The sequence below is a fragment of the Lissotriton helveticus genome, chromosome 6, assembly GCF_964261635.1.
Source record: "Lissotriton helveticus chromosome 6, aLisHel1.1, whole genome shotgun sequence".
In the NCBI taxonomy this organism is placed as follows: Eukaryota; Metazoa; Chordata; class Amphibia; order Caudata; family Salamandridae; genus Lissotriton; species Lissotriton helveticus.
Window position 1 is genome coordinate 1,421,865,229 of NC_136067.1, and position 22,542 is coordinate 1,421,887,770.

At 45.3% G+C, this 22,542-nt stretch overlaps 1 protein-coding gene across 1 annotated transcript in view; it reads left to right on the forward strand.

The window, feature by feature from the left end:
• Positions 1-22,542, forward strand: part of SLC2A12 (solute carrier family 2 member 12) — a 481,869-nt gene that overhangs the window by 448,342 nt on the left and 10,985 nt on the right. The gene's annotated exons all lie outside the window — the stretch shown is intronic.

Consider the following 22,542-nt stretch of genomic DNA (forward strand, 5'->3'; position numbering starts at 1 on the left):
CTAGCGCTAATAACATAACATCATCGCGCATGCTCTGTCGATAATCGCTTTCGCGCATGCTCACAGAATGCGCCGAAAAATTCGTTTGTGCGCATGCGCGTACGATAGACAGACGCGCGGCAGCTGCATCCCATGGGCTCTCGATCAACGCGAGTCACAGAAACAGCCAGTGAGTGGCTGACGAGCGGAAAGTCCATGTTTGGACATACCCAAACCCGGCAATGAACGAATAACAGAGGGTTACATGCTACATGTGACTAGACCACACGCGTGGAGGGGGCGGCAACACAGGTATTCTCCGTACATGGTCACTTGCCATTTCCGCCAATCAACCAATGGAAACACATCCATTCCTCCTTTAAATACCGCCTAGCTCATCCGTACTTCACTCACGGCGGAGCAGCACAGGGTGGTAGAAGGAGGCCGATATAGGCGGATTTCGTGAGTATTTTTCAAACAAAGTCCAGCCTATCTAGGTGTATGGCGGAGTGTAAAAGTGAGTAAAAGCAACAACACTGAATCCACTTCTCTATCCTTATAGATTGTGGATCCACCTACCTACCTTGATGCTCAGGACTTGCTCATGAGGCAATAGACAGCAAAGACCATGAGTATGTCCAAGGACAATATGTAAAAAACCCTAAATGTGTCTTATATGTTGTTGTGTGTTTGTATGTCTGTTTTACTTTACAGGTTTAATTAACTGTTTGGGGCTCCAGGTGACTGCACCTGTCTGAGCCAGTCCTATATGGTAACCAAACCTAATGGTTTTTTTCTTTTTTCAGGACATGTAATTACATGATCCAGAGAACCGCTGTAGGCACATTGTAGCCGTCTTTAATGAGTGTAATCACTTTTTAGAATAATTAAAATAAACCCATTTTCCTTAGAAAAACGTGAGTAGGGTTGGGAGTTGTGCCCCGTCCTGAAGAAGGTACACCAGTACCGAAACATGTCGACGCACACCAGAGTTTTTTGTCCCTAATTAAGACAAGAAAAACTCGTTCTTTTGCACTTTTTTAACAGCACCAGCCAGGGGTACGAAATAAAGTTTTTTTCATTTTACCCACTAGCCAGGTACTTTTTAATTTCTCACTACACCTCCCACTCACATCTATTCCCCTTCACCTACACTCAACACACACCACACATAGTCTGATTTGTCAACGCTCCCGCGTAGTCGCAGGTCGTAGCGTGCCGCATCCCCTTAGCGGGGTGCGAAGACCCCGATGATGAAGCATGACACCAAGGGGCCTGTTGGTGTGTGAGGGGTATTTTACACAACACTGAGTGTTCCCCCTTTCTCCCCCTTTATTTACACTTTGGTAGTAGGATTCTTCTTGTTTATTTATCAGTGCCCGTGGAGTAGGAATCCTACGTTGTACTCTACCTCCCTTCTTTGTTAAGTATAGTAATTGATTCCATAGCAAGGGGGCTATATATGAAAAAGATTTTCCTCCTAGTCTGGCTAGTTTAATTTGAGGCACCACCAGTAGGCCTTTACCCTCAGAACGAAGTGTCCGAAAAGGAGTGTATTTAATAAGTTTTTCCGTCAAATAGATAGGGGCCATCTGATTGAGGCCTTTGAACACAAGGCAACACACTTTAAAATTAATTCTCTTCCGAATCGGAAGCCAATGTAAGTTGTGTAATAAAGGAAGAGATGGGGAACGCCTAGGGGGCACTAGTCATCAGACGTGCCGCAGTATTTTACTACCTGTAAACTTTGTAAGTCAGAGTCCCTAGCCAAAATCAGCAAAGCGTTACCATAATCCAAGCGACTAAGAACTAGAGCATGGATTAGTGTTTTGCGAGTACTGATTGGGAGAAAATGAAAGATCTTACGCAGCAGGCTCAGTGCGTAAAAGCAAGATTTTTTAGTATTTGCTATGTGGTCTTCTAGATTAAGGTCATTATTTATTAAGACCCCAAGATTTTTAACAACTGTCTTTGGAGTGGGAGCAGTACCCAGTTCTTCTGGCCACCAACTAGGAGACCACCCAGTAACAGCCTCCCTGGAAAGCATGATTTCCGTTTTGCCTGTGTTTAATTGCAGGAAATTGGTCTTCATCCAGGAGGTGATTGTTTTCATGCCTTCCAATAACGTGTTCTGGCTGTTAAGGGTATTTTTATTGTATGTGAAAATCAATTGCGTGTCGTCCGCATAGGAAATTGGGAAAAACCCAATTTTCCTAAGGAGAGCGGCTAAAGGGGCGACATACACGTTGAATAAGGACGGGCTAAGACAGGAGCCCTGAGGGACCCCCTTCGTAACCTGTCTGGTCTTAGATTTAAAAGGCCCAGGTTCACTGTTTGAGTCCTATCTATCAAGAAATCTTGTACCCAGTTCAAAGCCGTGTCCTGGACACCTATAAAGCGTAATCTTTCCAGCAATATTTGGTGAGAGATGGTATCGAATGCTCACTTGGCCACTGGATTCAAGATAGCCTGGCTGATGAGGATTATGAATCCGAAACCGGTCCCAGGATGCTTGTTTCCTGTCCATGGAAGACATGGCTTGGCAGTTCGGGCTGGACTGTTCCCATGAGGCACAGGGTCAGACTGATTTGCATATGGCCATGTCTGAAATGGGGTGGCTGAGTGGGTTAAAGAATGGTGATGGATTAAACCCAGATCAGTTGACTGCGGGTGAGTGTTTGATTTGCTCAAACGCTCCGTCCATCATCCCCTTTTGTATCGCTTTGTTCGCCCTAAGTGTGGCAGGGTATGCTCAGACGTGAGTCCCTTGCTCACTTGGCCACTGGATTCAAGATAGCCTGGCTGATGAGGATTATGAATCTGAAACCGGTCCCAGGATGCTTGTTACCGGTCCATGGAAGACATGGCTTGGCAGTTCGGGCTGGACTGTTCCCATGAGGCACAGGACCAGACTGATTTGCATATGGCCATGTCTAAAATGGGGTGGCTGAGTGGGCTAAAGAATGGTGATGGATTAAACCCAGATCAGTTGACTGGGGGTGAGTGTTTGATTTGCTCAAACGCTCCGTCCATCATCCCCTTTTGTATCGCTTTGTTCGCCCTAAGTGTGGCAGGGTATGCTCAGACGTGAGTCCCTTGCTCACTTGGCCACTGGATTCAAGATAGCCTGGCTGATGAGGATTATGAATCCAAAACAGGTCCCAGGATGCTTGTTTCCGGTCCATGGAAGACATGGCTTGGCAGTTCGGGCTGGACTGTTCCCATGAGGCACAGGGTCAGACTGATTTGCATATGGCCATGTCTGAAATGGGGTGGCTGAGTGGGCTAAAGAATGGTGATGGATTAAACCCAGATCAGTTGACTGGGGGTGAGTGTTTGATTTGCTCAAACGCTCCATCCATCATCCGCTTTTGTATCGCTTTGTTCGCCCTAAGTGTGGCAGGGTATGCTCAGACGTGAGTCCCTTGCTCACTTGGCCACTGGATTCAAGATAGCCTGGCTGATGAGGATTATGAATCTGAAACCGGTCCCAGGATGCTTGTTTCCGGTCCATGGAAGACATGGCTTGGCAGTTCGGGCTGGACTTTTCCCATGATGCACAGGGTCAGACTGATTTGCATATGGCCATGTCTGAAATGGGGTGGCTGAGTGGGCTAAAGAATGGTGATGGATTAAACCCAGATCAGTTGACTGGGGGTGAGTGTTTGATTTGCTCAAACGCTCCGGCCATCATCCCCTTTTGTATCGCTTTGTTCGCCCTAAGTGTGGCAGGGTATGCTCAGACGTGAGTCCCTTGCTCACTTGGCCACTGGATTCAAGATAGCCTGGCTGATGAGGATTATGAATCCGAAACCGGTCCCAGGATGCTTGTTTACGGTCCATGGAAGACATGGCTTGGCAGTTCGGGCTGGACTGTTCCCATGAGGCACAGGGTCAGACTGATTTGCATATGGCCATGTCTGAAATGGGGTGGCTGAGTGGGCTAAAGAATAGTGATGGATTAAACCCAGATCAGTTGACTGGGGGTGAGTGTTTGATTTGCTCAAACGCTCCATCCATCATCCGCTTTTGTATCGCTTTGTTCGCCCTAAGTGTGGCAGGGTATGCTCAGACGTGAGTCCCTTGCTCACTTGGCCACTGGATTCAAGATAGCCTGGCTGATGAGGATTATGAATCCGAAACCGGTCCCAGGATGCTTGTTTCCGGTCCATGGAAGACATGGCTTGGCAGTTCGGGCTGGACTTTTCCCATGATGCACAGGGTCAGACTGATTTGCATATGGCCATGTCTGAAATGGGGTGGCTGAGTGGGCTAAAGAATGGTGATGGATTAAACCCAGATCAGTTGACTGGGGGTGAGTGTTTGATTTGCTCAAACGCTCCGTCCATCATCCCCTTTTGTATCGCTTTGTTCGCCCTAAGTGTGGCAGGGTATGCTCAGACGTGAGTCCCTTGCTCACTTGGCCACTGGATTCAAGATAGCCTGGCTGATGAGGATTATGAATCCGAAACCGGTCCCAGGATGCTTGTTTACGGTCCATGGAAGACATGGCTTGGCAGTTCGGGCTGGACTGTTCCCATGAGGCACAGGGTCAGACTGATTTGCATATGGCCATGTCTGAAATGGGGTGGCTGAGTGGGCTAAAGAATAGTGATGGATTAAACCCAGATCAGTTGACTGGGGGTGAGTTTTTGATTTGCTCAAACGCTCCGTCCATCATCCCCTTTTGTATCGCTTTGTTCGCCCTAAGTGTGGCAGGGTATGCTCAGACGTGAGTCCCTTGCTCACTTGGCCACTGGATTCAAGATAGCCTGGCTGATGACGATTATGAATCCGAAACCGGTCCCAGGATGCTTGTTTCCGGTCCATGGAAGACATGGCTTGGCAGTTCGGGCTAGACTGTTCCCATGAGGCACAGGGTCAGACTGATTTGCATATGGCCATGTCTGAAATGGGGTGGCAGAGTGGGCTAAAGAATGGGGATGGATTAAACCCAGATCAGTTGACTGGGGGTGAGTGTTTGATTTGCTCAAACTCTCTGTCCATCATCCCCTTTTGTATCGCTTTGTTCGCCCTAAGTGTGGCAAGGTATGCTCAGACGTGAGTCCCTTGCTCACTTGGCCACTGGATTCAAGATAGCCTGGCTGATGAGGATTATGAATCCGAAACCGGTCCCAGGATGCTTGTTTCCGGTCCATGGAAGACATGGCTTGGCAGTTCGGGCTGGACTGTTCCCATGAGGCACAGGGTCAGACTGATTTGCATATGGCCATGTCTGAAATGGGGTGGCTGAGTGGGCTAAAGAATGGTGATGGATTAAACCCAGATCAGTTGACTGGGGGTTAGTGTTTGATTTGCTCAAACGCTCCGTCCATCATCCCCTTTTGTATCGCTTTGTTCGCCCTAAGTGTGGCAGGGTATGCTCAGACGTGAGTCCCTTGCTCACTTGGCCACTGGATTCAAGATAGCCTGGCTGATGAGGATTATGAATCCGAAACCGGTCCCAGGATGCTTGTTTCCGGTCCATGGAAGACATGGCTTGGCAGTTCGGGCTGGACTGTTCCCATGAGGCACAGGGTCAGACTGATTTGCATATGGCCATGTCTGAAATGGGGTGGCTGAGTGGGCTAAAGAATGGTGATGGATTAAACCCAGATCAGTTGACTGGGGGTGAGTGTTTGATTTGCTCAAACGCTCCGTCCATCATCCCCTTTTGTATCGCTTTGTTCGCCCTAAGTGTGGCGGGGTATGCTCAGACGTGAGTCCCTTACTCACATGGCCACTGGATTCAAGATAGCCTGGCTGATGAGGATTATGAATCCGAAACCGGTCCCAGGATGCTTGTTTCCGGTCCATGGAAGACATGGCTTGGCAGTTCGGGCTGGACTGTTCCCATGAGGCACAGGGTCAGACTGATTTGCATATGGCCATGTCTGAAATGGGGTGGCTGAGTGGGCTAAAGAATGGTGATGGATTAAACCCAGATCAGTTGACTGGGGGTGAGTGTTTGATTTGCTCAAACGCTCCGTCCATCATCCCCTTTTGCATCGCTTTGTTCGCCCTAAGTGTGGTAGGGTATGCTCAGACGTGAGTCACTTGGCCACTGGCTTCAAGATAGCCTGGCTGGTGAGGATTATGAATCCGAAACCTGTCCCACGATGCTTGTTTACGGTCCATGGAAGACATGGCTTGGCAGTTCGGGCTGGACTGTTCCCATGAGGCACAGGGTCAGACTGATTTGCATATGGCCATGTCTGAAATGGGGTGGCTGAGTGGGCTAAAGAATGGTGATGGATTAAACCCAGATCAGTTGACTGGGGGTGAGTGTTTGATTTGCTCAAACGCTCCGTCCATCATCCCCTTTTGTATCGCTTTGTTCGCCCTAAGTGTGGCAGGGTATGCTCAGACGTGAGTCCCTTGCTCACTTGGCCACTGGATTCAAGATAGCCTGGCTGATGAGGATTAGGAATCCGAAACCGGTCCCAGGATGATTGTTTACGGTCCATGGAAGACATGGCTTGGCAGTTCGGGCTGGACTGTTCCCATGAGGCACAGGGTCAGACTGATTTGCATATGGCCATGTCTGAAATGGGGTGGCTGAGTGGGCTAAAGAATAGTGATGGATTAAACCCAGATCAGTTGACTGGGGGTGAGTGTTTGATTTGCTCAAACTCTCTGTCCATCATCCCCTTTTGTATCGCTTTGTTCGCCCTAAGTGTGGCAAGGTATGCTCAGACGTGAGTCCCTTGCTCACTTGGCCACTGGATTCAAGATAGCCTGGCTGATGAGGATTATGAATCCGAAACCGGTCCCAGGATGCTTGTTTCCGGTCCATGGAAGACATGGCTTGGCAGTTCGGGCTAGACTGTTCCCATGAGGCACAGGGTCAGACTGATTTGCATATGGCCATGTCTGAAATGGGTTGGCAGAGTGGGCTAAAGAATGGTGATGGATTAAACCCAGATCAGTTGACTGGGGGTGAGTGTTTGATTTGCTCAAACTCTCTGTCCATCATCCCCTTTTGTATCGCTTTGTTCGCCCTAAGTGTGGCAAGGTATGCTCAGACGTGAGTCCCTTGCTCACTTGGCCACTGGATTCAAGATAGCCTGGCTGATGAGGATTATGAATCCGAAACCGGTCCCAGGATGCTTGTTTCCGGTCCATGGAAGACATGGCTTGGCAGTTCGGGCTGGACTGTTCCCATGAGGCACAGGGTCAGACTGATTTGCATATGGCCATGTCTGAAATGGGGTGCCTGAGTGGGCTAAAGAATGGTGATGGATTAAACCCAGATCAGTTGACTGGGGGTTAGTGTTTGATTTGCTCAAACGCTCCGTCCATCATCCCCTTTTGTATCGCTTTGTTCGCCCTAAGTGTGGCAGGGTATGCTCAGACGTGAGTCCCTTGCTCACTTGGCCACTGGATTCAAGATAGCCTGGCTGATGAGGATTATGAATCCGAAACCGGTCCCAGGATGCTTGTTTCCGGTCCATGGAAGACATGGCTTGGCAGTTCGGGCTGGACTGTTCCCATGAGGCACAGGGTCAGACTGATTTGCATATGGCCATGTCTGAAATGGGGTGGCTGAGTGGGCTAAAGAATGGTGATGGATTAAACCCAGATCAGTTGACTGGGGGTGAGTGTTTGATTTGCTCAAACGCTCCGTCCATCATCCCCTTTTGTATCGCTTTGTTCGCCCTAAGTGTGGCGGGGTATGCTCAGACGTGAGTCCCTTGCTCACATGGCCACTGGATTCAAGATAGCCTGGCTGATGAGGATTATGAATCCGAAACCGGTCCCAGGATGCTTATTTCCGGTCCATGGAAGACATGGCTTGGCAGTTCGGGCTAGACTGTTCCCATGAGGCACAGGGTCAGACTGATTTGCATATGGCCATGTCTGAAATGGGGTGGCTGAGTGGGCTAAAGAATGGTGATGGATTAAACCCAGATCAGTTGACTGGGGGTGAGTGTTTGATTTGCTCAAACTCTCTGTCCATCATCCCCTTTTGTATCGCTTTGTTCGCCCTAAGTGTGGCAAGGTATGCTCAGACGTGAGTCCCTTGCTCACTTGGCCACTGGATTCAAGATAGCCTGGCTGATGAGGATTATGAATCCGAAACCGGTCCCAGGATGCTTGTTTCCGGTCCATGGAAGACATGGCTTGGCAGTTCGGGCTAGACTGTTCCCATGAGGCACAGGGTCAGACTGATTTGCATATGGCCATGTCTGAAATGGGGTGGCAGAGTGGGCTAAAGAATGGTGATGGATTAAACCCAGATCAGTTGACTGGGGGTGAGTGTTTGATTTGCTCAAACTCTCTGTCCATCATCCCCTTTTGTATCGCTTTGTTCGCCCTAAGTGTGGCAAGGTATGCTCAGACGTGAGTCCCTTGCTCACTTGGCCACTGGATTCAAGATAGCCTGGCTGATGAGGATTATGAATCCGAAACCGGTCCCAGGATGCTTGTTTCCGGTCCATGGAAGACATGGCTTGGCAGTTCGGGCTGGACTGTTCCCATGAGGCACAGGGTCAGACTGATTTGCATATGGCCATGTCTGAAATGGGGTGGCTGAGTGGGCTAAAGAATGGTGATGGATTAAACCCAGATCAGTTGACTGGGGGTTAGTGTTTGATTTGCTCAAACGCTCCGTCCATCATCCCCTTTTGTATCGCTTTGTTCGCCCTAAGTGTGGCAGGGTATGCTCAGACGTGAGTCCCTTGCTCACTTGGCCACTGGATTCAAGATAGCCTGGCTGATGAGGATTATGAATCCGAAACCGGTCCCAGGATGCTTGTTTCCGGTCCATGGAAGACATGGCTTGGCAGTTCGGGCTGGACTGTTCCCATGAGGCACAGGGTCAGACTGATTTGCATATGGCCATGTCTGAAATGGGGTGGCTGAGTGGGCTAAAGAATGGTGATGGATTAAACCCAGATCAGTTGACTGGGGGTGAGTGTTTGATTTGCTCAAACGCTCCGTCCATCATCCCCTTTTGTATCGCTTTGTTCGCCCTAAGTGTGGCGGGGTATGCTCAGACGTGAGTCCCTTGCTCACATGGCCACTGGATTCAAGATAGCCTGGCTGATGAGGATTATGAATCCGAAACCGGTCCCAGGATGCTTGTTTCCGGTCCATGGAAGACATGGCTTGGCAGTTCGGGCTGGACTGTTCCCATGAGGCACAGGGTCAGACTGATTTGCATATGGCCATGTCTGAAATGGGGTGGCTGAGTGGGCTGAAGAATGGTGATGGATTAAACCCAGATCAGTTGACTGAGGGTGAGTGTTTGATTTGCTCAAACGCTCCGTCCATCATCCCCTTTTGTATCGCTTTGTTCGCCCTAAGTGTGGCAGGGTATGCTCAGACGTGAGTCCCTTGCTCACTTGGCCACTTGATTCAAGATAGCCTGGCTGATGAGGATTAGGAATCCGAAACCGGTCCCAGGATGCTTGTTTACGGTCCATGGAAGACATGGCTTGGCAGTTCGGGCTGGACTGTTCCCATGAGGCACAGGGTCAGACTGATTTGCATATGGCCATGTCTGAAATGGGGTGCCTGAGTGGGCTAAAGAATGGTGATGGATTAAACCCAGATCAGTTGACTGGGGGTTAGTGTTTGATTTGCTCAAACGCTCCGTCCATCATCCCCTTTTGTATCGCTTTGTTCGCCCTAAGTGTGGCAGGGTATGCTCAGACGTGAGTCCCTTGCTCACTTGGCCACTGGATTCAAGATAGCCTGGCTGATGAGGATTATGAATCCGAAACCGGTCCCAGGATGCTTGTTTCCGGTCCATGGAAGACATGGCTTGGCAGTTCGGGCTGGACTGTTCCCATGAGGCACAGGGTCAGACTGATTTGCATATGGCCATGTCTGAAATGGGGTGGCTGAGTGGGCTAAAGAATGGTGATGGATTAAACCCAGATCAGTTGACTGGGGGTGAGTGTTTGATTTGCTCAAACGCTCCGTCCATCATCCCCTTTTGTATCGCTTTGTTCGCCCTAAGTGTGGCGGGGTATGCTCAGACGTGAGTCCCTTGCTCACATGGCCACTGGATTCAAGATAGCCTGGCTGATGAGGATTATGAATCCGAAACCGGTCCCAGGATGCTTGTTTCCGGTCCATGGAAGACATGGCTTGGCAGTTCGGGCTAGACTGTTCCCATGAGGCACAGGGTCAGACTGATTTGCATATGGCCATGTCTGAAATGGGGTGGCTGAGTGGGCTAAAGAATGGTGATGGATTAAACCCAGATCAGTTGACTGGGGGTGAGTGTTTGATTTGCTCAAACTCTCTGTCCATCATCCCCTTTTGTATCGCTTTGTTCGCCCTAAGTGTGGCAAGGTATGCTCAGACGTGAGTCCCTTGCTCACTTGGCCACTTGATTCAAGATAGCCTGGCTGATGAGGATTATGAATCCGAAACCTGTCCCACGATGCTTGTTTACGGTCCATGGAAGACATGGATTGGCAGTTCGGGCTGGACTGTTCCCATGAGGCACAGGGTCAGACTGATTTGCATATGGCCATGTCTGAAATGGGGTGGCTGAGTGGGCTAAAGAATGGTGATGGATTAAACCCAGATCAGTTGACTGGGGGTGAGTGTTTGATTTGCTCAAACGCTCCGTCCATCATCCCCTTTTGTATCGCTTTGTTCGCCCTAAGTGTGGCAGGGTATGCTCAGACGTGAGTCCCTTGCTCACTTGGCCACTGGATTCAAGATAGCCTGGCTGATGAGGATTATGAATCCGAAACCGGTCCCAGGATGCTTGTTTACGGTCCATGGAAGACATGGCTTGGCAGTTCGGGCTGGACTGTTCCCATGAGGCACAGGGTCAGACTGATTTGCATATGGCCATGTCTGAAATGGGGTGGCTGAGTGGGCTAAAGAATGGTGATGGATTAAACCCAGATCAGTTGACTGGGGGTGAATGTTTGATTTGCTCAAGCGCTCCATCCATCATCCCCTTTTGTATCGCTTTGTTCGCCCGAAGTGTGGCAGGGTATGCTCAGACGTAAGTCCCTTGCTCACTTGGCCACTGGATTCAAGATAGCCTGGCTGATGAGGATTATGAATCCAAAACCGGTCCCAGGATGCTTGTTTCCGGTCCATGGAAAACATGGCTTGGCAGTTCGGGCTGGACTGTTCCCATGAGGCACAGGGTCAGACTGATTTGCATATGGCCATGTCTGAAATGGGGTGGCTGAGTGGGCTAAAGAATGGTGATGGATTAAACCCAGATCAGTTGACTGGGGGTGAGTGTTTGATTTGCTCAAACGCTCCATCCATCATCCCCTTTTGTATCGCGGACATGTCAAGCAGCACAAGAATTACTGCGTGACCTGCATCCGCAAGCACTCGAATATTATCCATCACTTTAACCAAAGCAAGTTCGGTACTATATCTAGGGCGGAAACCGGACTGGGAATAGTCCAGGCAGTTGTTGGCCTCCAGATAGGCAGAAAGATGGATGTTAACATGCTTCTCGAGTATTTTGCCATATAAAGGCAGCAAGGAGATCGGGCGACAGTTAGTTATAGTGTCAGAGGGTAATTTGGTGTTTTTTCAGATAGGCATAATTTGAGCAGCCTTCCATGCTTTGGGAAGTTTACCTTCTTTGATAGAATGATAAAAATAGAGCTAAGAGGTTCCGCCAATTCCGCGGCTAATCCCTTAGCGAATTTGGCAGGCATTAAATCCGTAGAAGAGACAGATTTTGCAGATTTTAGAAGGTGCTCCGTATCCTGAGGTGTCAGCAATGGAAATTCTTTCAAGGTTCCCTGTCCATAATGGTCCCCTGTATGGACCGTGCCCGAGTCACACTTATCATTGTCAGATGAAGATATATTATTGTATATGTCCTCTATTTTTGAATAAAAGTGGTCTGCAATCTTATCACAGAGGAGTTGGGTGGGAATCTCCTCAGTGTCAAGGACTTTAGGGTTAACAAAAGTGTTGAGAAGCTGAAAAAACATTTTAGGGGAGTTGCCCGATTGTTCCAATTGCATAGTAATGTGCTGTTTATGTGCAGCTTTAATATTTATATAATATTTAGTCAGTGCCAGTTTATATAGGTCTTTATTTGCAGAATCATGGGTGCGCTGCCAGTTACGTTCTAGTTTTTTGCAGTTACTCTTCTCCAGCCTAAGATCAGATGTATACCACTTAGTCTGAATTCGGCTTGAAGCCGTATTGGATGTTTTCTCTGGAATTAGTACATCCAAAGTGGTTTCCACCATCTTGTGAAAAGACACATAATGGCTGTCCACTGTGCCAGACCCAAATTCAGGCTTATTCCTAATGAGCAGTTCCCCAAATTTATTAGGAGATAGTTTGTGCCAGTGTCTAAAGGTCCTATTAGCCGGAGCCGTCTTTACTGTCTGTTTCCTAGAGTTTAAAAGATCAAAAGAGATGCAAAATGGTCTGACCATATCAACGGAACTGTGGAAATATAAGCTAAATCGGGCGAGTTGGAAAAAACCTGATCTAAAATATGCCCTGCAATATGTGTAGGGGCATCATTCCTTATCATGAGGTTTAAAGCTAACATTTCCTAGGAGAAAATGCCAGCATCTGGATCCTCCTGGTTATCAATCAACTTTGAAATCACCCAGAAGAACAAATTTGTCAGATGATATGACAAGGGGTGCCAGTATATCTAGTAGGTGTAGAATAGAGTTGGAAATAGGTCCAGGGGGACGGTAGACAAGCGCGCCCTTCTAACTCAACTGAGAGTGAAAGTCGAGTCTGAAAACCATGATTTTAATGTTATCAGTACTAAGACTGTCCAAAAGAGTGGCTTTTATAGGCTCTTTAAAAATGATAGCGACTCCACCACCTACTTTAAATGGCCTATCCAGTTTTAGTATGGGGTAGCCGTCTGGAACCACAATTGCAATATCAGGGGTAGAGAGTGATTTAATCCAGATCTCTGTTACAAACCCGACATCCGGGGAGGAGGAGGCAAAAAGATCCCAGATATCAACGCATTGTTTAGGAAAGGAGCGTACATTAGCCAAAAAACATTGGCAGCTTGTTTTCCAAGGGATGTTATCAGTGTCAAGAGTGGTAAATGACACTGTCTTCTGGAAAGCTGGTAGGGTCTCATACTCACAGTGCAAGCATGCAAGTGGACCCTCCATATTTAAAGGGAACTGATTAGTGCATATATAGCTGTTATTTACCACTTTAGCCTTGGCTGTACACTTTCCAATGTTTAATATCTCCTGTCCAGGGTAAGTAAGGCGCTGTTTAAGGTTTAGAGCACTATCCATAGGGAGACAGACTGGCGTCTGGCGGCGTCCTGGTGTGGACGGGCTTGCCTTTGACCTCACAGGTTAATTGAAGGTGCGTCAACTCCGTGTGGTTCTACCTAAATCGCTCCCATCAATTTTTACGCAACCTCTGTCAACCAATCTGTTCTGAACCACACAGTCACTTGTATATATTATTCACTCATTGTCACCACGCGCCGTTCCGCAGTTCCCACCTTGTCACTTGCGTCGCCACGTTTGTGTCACAAGCACATTTGTGCACCAAGTCCAAGTTGGGCTGCCTATGCATTTCATGCTTACAGTGCTGTTACAACTGTACCACATCTAAACCTTTTTTCCAAATATATGATGCCATGTGCACTTTTGAAAAACTTTATGAGAGTCTCCCGCTGTCTCCTTGGCTCGTAATATATTTTACATACTGATATAACTGACTCCCCTACTGTTATCTTTTGAGATATTGTTGTCAAATATCATAAGGGGTGTAAGGGTGCTTTACCAATACACATTATATTATGTTCTATGCTGATGAGGTATCCCCTTTTGGCTTAGCTGCTCTCTTGGCTGTGACTGCTAAATGTTTAAATGCATTAGACATACTGTAACCTCTGTATTTGTACCTCAGTCTAAAGCTGAAGATGTTTAAATGGGAATGATACCTAGCCAGGGCCAGTGCTTCTTTAACTCCTTAGTTCAGAGGGTTCGCCCCTTCCAATAATGAGGTCTTTTTTTAATGTTTGGGGCACTTAAGCCATCATACATAATTCCCACAAAATGTCTAGATATACAAAGGGTAATGGATTACCCTGGTGGGAACAAAGAAAAAAAACTAAGGGGCCGATTAGGATGGCGGTTTTTCCGCATCCTCCGGGCCGGCGGAAGTGTCCGCCGGCCTGGAGGATGCGGAAAAACCGCGGCGGAGACTCCAAAGACCCACCGCCAAATTAGGATGGCTGGTGGGTCTGGAATTCCGTCCGCCGCTTTTCCGCCGCGGTCGGCTTCCGACCGCGGCGGAAAAGCTATAACATGGCAGGCGGTGTCTATGAGACACCGTCCGCCATATCATGATGTGTGTGTAAATATGCTTTTCCACGGCGGCATTGCCGCCATGGAAAAGCATACGGACCTTCACTTCGGGGGCCCGTTGCGGGCCCCCTGGGTGAAGGGGTGGTGGTGGGTGCACATGGGGGGGTACCTATGGTACCCCCCTGCATTTGCGTGCACAATGCAGCAGGCACCGCGCGGTGCCTGCCGCTTTGTGCACGCAAATGCTGTGCATGCATTTTTTACATTGGGGCGGGTGCAGCTTGAAGCTGCACCCGCCGCAATGTTAGAGATAGAGGATGTGACCGCCACCCTGGCGGTCACATCCTAATCAGATCGGAGGGAACGCCGCAGCCCATGCGGACGTTCCCTCCTCCTCAGGGGTCGCGGACGGACTCAAGTCCGTCCGCGATCCTAATCGACCCCTTAATCTGGTGTTTTGTTTGGAAAAAGTGGTATGCAAGAAAGTGACTATTTTTATGAAAATTGGATCAACAAAAGGATTGCTGTGATAAAATCACCTTCTTCTCAGCTTTCTGGAACAAGCAGAGTTGTAAAACAAAGGTTTTTTGTGTATTATTCTAAGTGGTTGTTCATTTTGTCTATTTTTGTGGTTTCTACATACTTGTAGCTTGTGGTGGAAACAGGTGGAAACCCCACTGATGATGATGAATCCACAAAGCTATACTATACTTTTCTGAAATTTAGATGAAATTCCAAATCCAGCAAGAGATCATTTGTGTAGGTCACTCATGGTTTTCCCAAAGAAACTAATTGTTGAAATAAAAAAGAATAATAACAATAAGAAGGAAAATATAGAAATAGGAGTTAAAGTTTTCATATGTATTTTTTGCACCAATGGCGCATGGGGCTTGTAAATAAGTCCCACAGTGTTTAGTGATTGTCCAAAAACACATGATACCCAAAACCAACAACTGAACTACAGTTTATATTGATATTTAATTGTGTACCGACGATGCACCAGTTCATACACTAAAATATAATGAATGTAAAATGGGACTAATGAAAGCATACACTTCTTTGAAATGTGCCAAAGATACTGAGTTTATAAAAGGTACTCCTAATTAGGTGTTACCCATCCTATCATATGATTCAGAGGGCATTTTGCAAAATGTGTTCTTTTTTGCTTACACTTAAAATTCAAAAATGGAGAGAAATTCAATTGATGATAGCAAATGTTCTACTATCTTGTATTCCCACACTTCTGTCAATACAAATGGCACCCCACGTGTGTGGCTGGACGTATCACCTGCAACACGAAAAGCCACAAAATGCAACATGTAGACATCAAGTATTCACCATGAAAATTGGCCAATTTTTGGAGATATGTGTAGCTGAGTTATTTGGGACTGCCACCAAGAGAAAGCTTACTAAACCTTGGTTAGATTCCAATTAACAAGAGCACAACCAGAATGTCCATGTGAATATGGGTATCAAAAGTGCAAAACTTGGGGCAAGTGTTCACATGGAACTCATTCTGTAAGACAGAAATATAATATAGGAAATCCTGTATAGACTCAATCTAGTAACAAACTAGTAATGTTTCTACAGAAGGTGAATTTTGTTGCGGTTTAACCCTAAATTAAAAAACAGCCAATATTTAGAATAGATTTGATTCAGTCGAAGCGAAGTTTATTATTTCATCAATCCCAGATACTGAGTCACACAATAAATAGTCAACTGAGTGGTGAAAAGGTATTGCTTAAGGACCCCAAGTGCTAAGAACCAAAACCATCAAAGAAGAAAAAGTGACAATGTGAATAAACATGCATGTATATTGGATATTGCTTTTTTAAAGACAGCCAAAATGCATTGAATATATTTTCAAACAAAGCAGGATCAATGCCATTGCTTTCCTAGAGCTTTCTAAGATATCAACAGATTCCATCATATCCGTGAATAAGACATTTTTTTTTTCCAGAAAACTACGAATCTGTAGGTATTTAAAAAAATCGTTCCTGGATAAACCAAATGTCTCTTGCAGTTTCGAAAAAGACATAAGGGACCCATTTTGATATAATTGTCCAAGTGAATAGATCTGTTTCGTATGCCACCGATAGATTACCATATCTTGAAAAATTACAGGTAATGACTTGTTATCGGACAAAGGTGTATTGGTATTATTTACCAATTAATGAACAATAGGCGTCAGAATGATCTTGATCATCATACCGTGAAATGGCAGCGAAAGCTTGGCATTGTAGGGATTGATCTGGTTAAAGTGTTTGAGATGAGCAATAAGATACTAATTAATAGCTCTCTCAAGAGCCAACATTTTATGTCCACTCTAGATCTCTATTATACACCTGCAAAACTGTTAAAATGGAAAGCTCAAAAAGGTATTAATTGCAGCCGATGCGGTACCTTAGCTGCAGATTCAATTCATATGTTTTTTAAATGTTCCAAATTGGCTGCATATATAGCGAAGATTGAAAAGTTCTTGACTAATCTGTTACATGTGGGGATCACGCTCCATCCCACTATTATTATTTTTGGTGTTTATTTCCCCCCTCGGAATCTAACTACAGATCAAGAAAATGTTATGTTTGTGGGAATGTCGATTTATCGAGCCTGTATTACTTCCAGATGGTTGGATGTAGAACCACCAACTTTCGAGCTATGGTTGGGAAAGTTGCTAAATGTTTATAGATTGGATAAAGCAGTGTATAAACTGAAAGGTGTTAAAAAGAAGACCTTCGGTCGTAAATTATGGTCACCAATTGATAACTGGATTTAAATTGTATGATGGCTGTTTTTTTGCTTTCCTCCTTTTCTTTTCTTTTTCTCTTCTTTTTCTCCGTATAGCATTGTGATGGTCTCCTCATTTTTGTTTTATCCTTGTATGTACTACCTCTGCCAGAAAATAATAAAAAAATATTTAAAAAAAAGGATCAATGCCATTGCTAATTCACACAGGAATAAGGTCTGTCTTTATTGGTGTTATTGGAGTTTCGACCCTTTATCAGATATCAAGATCTCATCAGGGCAGAAATAAACCTGGGGAGCTAAGGAGATTAAGAAACTACTGATTTGGACTGAGATTATTCATAAAGTAAGGTGTACAAAAGATGGTACATACTGGTGGTTGGTGGGTTGGTCTAGTGCTAGCAATTAGGCTACTAGACACCCAATGCTGGTAGTCGGCGGGGACATAGATATTAATCTTGCTGCGCTGTTTTCTGTGGGGTAATAAGGGTAGCGCATTAGGAGGTAGTTATTGGGAATTGAACAGTGAAGGGCCTGAGGTCTGGACTTCACTTACCCATTGATGTAGGGTAAAAGCCACAATGGGCGGAATCTCAGACAGGGGATGTCTGCAGGATGTGTTGTCAACCTGACATGCTGATCCCTGCATAATTGAGAGGAACATTAAAACTAATGTTCAAATGCCCCAAAGTGATTGCGAAAGCACCTTATGTATGTAATTCAGGGAATTAGTCCTGTCTCACCCATGGTTGGGAATAATGGTGTCCTGCTGGGGCAGCCTCTCAATCAAGGGGTGTCTGCCAGGAAAAGCAGTTCCCGTGCTTACAGTGGGAAGCTAAGGATGCAGCAGGGAACCCGCATAGTGTCCTTACTAAACCTTGCCAGTTCTAAAAAACTAGACACTCAGGAGAGTCCAGGTTGTGTAACTTGCATGGCTCCCATGACGTTTCCTTAACTAGAATGAGCACGCACTTGGCTAAAATGACATATCTTCACATTTCTGTGAGGGAAAGTTGTGGAATCTGTGGGGATCCATGTAATTCTTACCATTCAGAGTTCACACTCTTCTCACAATAAAAACAGTACCTCATTGTGTGACTGAGCCTATAAGACATGAAGCAAAAGGCTACAAAACACAATGTGGAGACCTAAAATTTTCACGCACAAAAAGATGTTGGATGGAATCCTGAACATTATCAAACATTCACCCCATCACTGATCTGGGTTAAATCCATAACTTTTTTGCTCACCATGCCACCCCAGTTTGGACCCATCCATATGCAAATCTGTCTTGACCCTGCTCCCCATGAGAACAGTCCAGCCTGAACTGCCAGCTAGGTCCTTCCTGGACTGGAAAACAAGCATCCTAGAACCGCTCATCAGTCAAGAAGCTTCAATCAAGTGGCATAGTAAGCACGGGACCCATGTCTGGGCTTACCCTTCCCACTTAGGGTGACTATAACAACACAAAAGGATGATAGATGGAATGCATAACATGTTCAGAATGACAATTAACACATTTTAAGGATTTAGGCAGTTGCGGTATTTGGGGCATGGTTGACCACACCCAAGGAAACTTACTAAAGTTAGACGTTTCTGAAAACTAGACACCCAAGATAGTCCAGCTTATGTGACATGGAGAGCCACCAAATTCCCCCCCGCCCCAACATTCCCACACTTTTCCCTTAAAAATGGTATCAGCACTTTCCACTCAGAACTCTGTTCTGGGAAAAACAGGAGTAGCAATATTTGCTAGATAGAATGCTTTCAATTGAAGCTTCAGAAACGTTAGTTTAAATTGCAATCAAAACCAAAACTACAGAAACCCAAGACCTTGCAAAAATGGAAAGCGCATTTTCAAGAAATAACGTTTTACTATTGAAGCAACAGAAGGAGGGACGTGTTTTTCAAAATCAAGACAACTAAGTAAAGTATCAGTTTAAAAAGTGAGTCTTCTCCTAGAGGCACTTCCAACTTGGAAGCTAATTGTGAACGTTTCACTATATTTCTAACTTAAGCATTATAAATTCCCTACAGTGCTTTCCAAAGCTTCCCTGCTTGGTAATTAATGTATGCATGGATACAACAGACGTGTTTCCCCACACTAAAAGAATCAGGGCTAGTTCCCACTTATTATTCATGGGAACCCTACTTGAATCTAAGGAAGGTAGACCCACCATGGAAGACCACGCCACTTTGAAATTGAAAAACTATCTTTCCGAAAAGGAACCATGAAACTTTGGATATGACCCAGTGGCTGATAAAAAGAGGCAGTGTGACAAACTTTATTGCCTGGATAATACGGTGCTGTACCCAAAGGGTGATTACCAGCAGACTTATCACAGGTAGCCTTTGCGTGTTTACATGTTGATAAGCAGCTTACCGAACGAATCTAATGAGATAGTCAAACTGTAGATTACAGATGGTAACATAAAAAGATACAGTCAACAGGAACAATAAAAGAGCACATACACAATACACTATGGACAGAACTGTTAGGAAACTTCTGCCATTGATAACAACTGTAGCCAGTTGCTCTGATTTTTCATTAAAATATATTGAAGATCCTGTGCCAGCAACTGACTTAGCCTCACTATTTGACTATCCTTTTAGGGATGGCAACTCATTGACTTGTAGGACAACGTGCAAAGATGTTTTGTTAGTTCATTCTGAAACCTGGCTATAAAATGGGTTCGCCTGCCTGCTATTATAATTACCGGAGGACCTTGGAGGACCTTGTAGTCCAATAACAGCGTAAGAAGTACTTAAGCCAAAGCATCAGCCGTAGCTAGTTTCTTCAAGGGAACAAAATGTCCCTTCTTAGCAAAGCAATCGATGATAAGCAGTAATTTTAATCATCATGATAAAACTTATTGAGGTAGGAATCCATTATTATTTAGGTGTTGAGAGAGACTGCAAATATCTTGAAAGTTTTTTGTTCTGTCCTGGCTTGAACACAAATACTGCATTCTTGCACACATATTTCAAGTGACTGCTACATCTGAGGCCACCAAAAATAAAGACTGACTACATTTTTAACTTTTCTTTTTTAAAGATATACTGCAACTACTATATCATGACACAATTTAAGAGCTGTTGGGCGAATACAGATTCTGATTGGCACACAGCAGATCACCTTCCTGGTTCTTGTATTCAATGATACAAACTCATTCATTCTGAGTTTGTTCTTCCCAAAGCTGTGAAATATTTCAGTTTTTGATTTTTCCATGTTTGTAGCCAAGACAAAGGACCTGGCAGCATGGGTTAGATTACTTTAGAGTGTTTAGATACATTTTCTGCTTTGCCATGCTGGTGTGGACTTTGAAAACTGTAAGCGCTCTTCAATAGTCCAAGTAGTAATTTGTTGCATACCACTTCCAAATAATGCCTCCGGTGTACAAACGCCCCTTTGATGGCCAAGATTTCTCGATCATGAATGGTATAATTACATTCTGTGCCCGAGTGAGGTCTGGAATAATAGGCAAATGGATGGATGCAAGGCCGCAGTTTTTGGACGTCTTTCGGATACCACCACCCTTTATTGCAATGAAGAGGCATCAGTCTTTACACTATCTCGTCAGGATTACGTGACATTGGAGCAATGATAAATGTTGGTGCTACGTGGGCGAATACATATTCTTGCTCAGCCCGCATGTAAACTGAGTATTCTTTTTCATCAACCTGATGATGGGATTAATGATTGTGGAAAAATCTTCAAAGAATAATCTTTAAAAATTTGAAAAACTCAACGAAAGATTGAAAGTTTTTGGATGAGGTAACTTGATGCTATTCCCGTATGGCTTTCACATTAGTGTCACCAATACTAATGTCTTCAGCATGGACCAGGACCTGATAATTCTCGCCTCGCCTCGTGCCTATTCCAATCATGGAGTCCCACTCTGCAACTCTGGGCAATAGCTTGCTTAATCTCCACAACGGCCCCCACAACGCTAAGGATGCCTGGCCTCCAGCTTGGGGGTGCCCAGGAGTGGACACCTCACAGGGAAAGCCAGGATGGGTTCCACTGCGGTATTCGTACAAGCGCCTTGAGACCCTTGCGGGTGAGTAGTGCGCTATACAAGTATCAATTTACATTACATTTACATTACATCTAGCAAGCTAATCTGTTGTGCTTTGAACACCTATTTCTCAACTTTACCATGCAGGGTATGTTTTAGTAGCTGACCAAGTACTTCTGTGAGATGTAGTTGTTGCTGCCATAAATTTACCCAAAAACGAAATTATCACCTGGATAAATAATGTTGCAGGTTTTCAACAGGTCACAAGAGGTGCCAAAACCTACATTTTGGAGCACTATACACTCATTTATTCATTTGAATGACATGAATAGATCATTCAAATGTTCCCAACAGGTGCTAAATGCCGTTTTTAACTCATCTCCCCCCATATTCATACCTAATTATAAGCACCTCAGAGAACCAGTTTAGAAAACACACCAGTGTTCTAAATGTGGTTGATCATGACTGAATGATAGGGAAGGAATACCCTATGCAGATAGTACTCACCTTGAGTATTTCGGGGAGGGGCAGGGGCTACAGGTAGTGATGTTCAGTGTGCTATAAACTGTCCTCTAGTATCACCATTGTTTCCACTGAACACGTTTTGGAATTCTTCATTCACTTCTGATAATGCGATAGAGCCATTTTTCGCCCTAGTATTACGTCTAAGCCACATCAGACCTTGAGTTGCGTCAAACTCTTTACAATTAAAGCAGACATGCGTGCTCAGGTGAAAAAGCACTCAGAAGGTACTCAGAAGAATATGTGATCAGAAGTACAGTATAATCCAACTAGGTATTGTGCAGCTGCAGCCAGGTCATACCTATATCCACCTTCTTAGATGGCTGCTATATGGCCCTTTAGGACTAGGCACCTTGCACCATACCATCATGAAACTGTTTTTCCAGGTCTCATATTTCATTTGATGACCTACAGTGTTATGGGAGTTAAAGTCATGATTTGCTATCATTGAATTAATTGGACTGACTCATCTGGTAACAGTTATTTAAAAAAATAAAGCCAATTGCTGAAGAGTATACATGGTGTTCTGACAACAGGGAGACTGTTGTAAACCAATGCCATGAGATATAGTAATTCCATCTAGTAAACAGGTAGAGAAGGCCAACTCAACCACCGGGGTCTAGGGCTTTTATCAATTTTCTGTCTGCCTGTACAGTGCTCGATTTAGTTTAAATATGATCCAACATCCTTCTTCCCCATGGCTTGATTACTATTACGACTCCATCGCTCATTTTTAGGCTCACATGCAGATACCTACAGTGATAACTGAGCAAACACATCTAAGAAGTTATGTTTTCAATAAGAGGAACTTGATTCTTTTATTGCTTATGTAGTGTTATGAAACTGCCCAGAGATATACAGTCTTCATATAATGTGAAAACTGAGGAAAGCAAAACTTAAAGTCCTATACACGGAAGGATATTGATCAAAGTTTGCCAACACATATACCTTGCTCTCCTCTCACAGAGTTCCAAATTTTTATGGCTCCTTACTGTCGACTCTAAACTCTTTCAACA